This window comes from Nicotiana tabacum, chromosome 11 (genome assembly GCF_000715075.1).
Source record: "Nicotiana tabacum cultivar K326 chromosome 11, ASM71507v2, whole genome shotgun sequence".
Classification (NCBI taxonomy): domain Eukaryota; kingdom Viridiplantae; phylum Streptophyta; class Magnoliopsida; order Solanales; family Solanaceae; genus Nicotiana; species Nicotiana tabacum.
Window position 1 is genome coordinate 146,779,645 of NC_134090.1, and position 1,905 is coordinate 146,781,549.

Sequence of the window (1,905 nt, forward strand, 5' to 3'; positions counted from 1 at the left end):
CTAAACTGAGCTTTTTCCATGCAATCAGCATTAGGGTTTTAAACCCTAAACTGAATTTTCCTTTTAGTCAGCATTAGGGTTTTAAACCCTAAACTGAACTTTTTCCTTTCAGCCAGCATTAGAGTTTTAAACTCTAAACTGAGCTTTTCCATGCAATCAGCATTAGGGTTTTAAACCCTAAACTGAATTTCCCTTTTAGTCAGCATTAGGGTTTTAAACCCTAAACTGAACTTTTTCCTTTCAGCCAGCATTAGAGTTTTAAACTCTAAACTGAGCTTTTCCATGCAATCAGCATTAGGGTTTTAAACCCTAAACTGAATTCTCCTTTTAGTCAGCATTGGGGTTTTAAACCCTAAACTGAACTTTTTCCTTTCAGCCAGCATTAGGGTTTTAAACTCTAAACTGAGCTTTTCCATGCAATCAGCATTAGGGTTTTAAACCCTAAACTGAATTTTCCTTTTAGTCAGCATTAGGGTTTTAAACCCTAAACTGAACTTTTTCCTTTCAGCCAGCATTAGAGTTTTAAACTCTAAACTGAGCTTTTCCATGCAATCAGCATTAGGGTTTTAAACCCTAAACTGAATTTTCCTTTTAGTCAGCATTAGGGTTTTAAACCCTAAACTGAACTTTTTCCTTTCAGCCAGCATTAGAGTTTTAAACTCTAAACTGAGCTCCTTTCCATGCAATCAGCATTAGGGTTTTAAACCCTAAACTGAATTTTCCCTTTAGTCAGCATTAGGGTTTTAAACCCTAAACTGAACTTTTTCCTTTCAGCCAGCATTAGAGTTTTAAACTCTAAACTGAGCTTTTCCATGCAATCAGCATTAGGGTTTTAAACCCTAAACTGAATTTTCCTTTTAGTCAGCATTAGGGTTTTAAACCCTAAACTGAACTTTTTCCTTTCAGCCAGCATTAGGGTTTTAAAACCCTAAACTGAGCTTTTCCATGCAATCAGCATTAGGGTTTTAAACCCTAAACTGAATTTTTCCTTTGTTTGGCGTTAGGGTTTTAAACCCCAAACCGAACCTCTCCCCAGCTAGCCGGTGTTAGGGCTCCAGCCCTGAACTGAGCATGCATATCCTCTTTCATCAATTTTATGAACTTCCTGGTGAATAATTAACGAAATTTTCCTAGTGAAACTGGGGCAGAAAATTTCGTTCGTTTGTTTGTTTTCTCCCGCAAGTCTGACCTCGAGCCACATGGACCGAAATGACCCACGAGATAAATCTCAGTTCGGAATCAAAGAAGAAAAAGACAAAAGAAGATATCCCGAGATATCAGAGTAAAGGGAAAGCAGATCGACTCCAACATTTGACTAAGGTCCTGAACTCTGCCGGTCACATTTTATTCGGTATCCCGGAGATTAAACAAGTCACCGCAACTTGCAAGCATCAAGATTCAGATCGGAGTCTACAAGCAGAATCAGCTAAGACCCAAGATCAAGTCGTAAAAGAATCATAGATAGGAATCTTGTAACTAGCAGTTGACATACACACAAGTAGTTAGCTCAGTTTCCAATTTCCATTTGGTTGTAATAAGGCAGTCAGTAACGTAGCAGTGACAACAGCAGCAGCAGTAGCAGCAAGCATTGCAATCCCATGGTAGTCCCAGCTACCAAAACTTCCCGAACTACATTGACCTGATTCCTGTTTAGCCCAGGATATGTAGGAAATCTTTGAAGCAAGATTCGGTCAGATCTTTCAAAAAAAAATGCTTCATACGGAGTGGTCTATAGGAAAAAATCGCTCATACATGCTCACTTTATCTTTGCACGAAAACCCTTCGTGTTTCCGAACAAAGAGGGGCAGCTGTGAGCACGTGATTTTTGTTTCGCACGACAATCGCTCCAAAAAGAAATAAAAATAATAATTGGCCCTGCTGTACAATTTTGGATTTCTGTGCGGC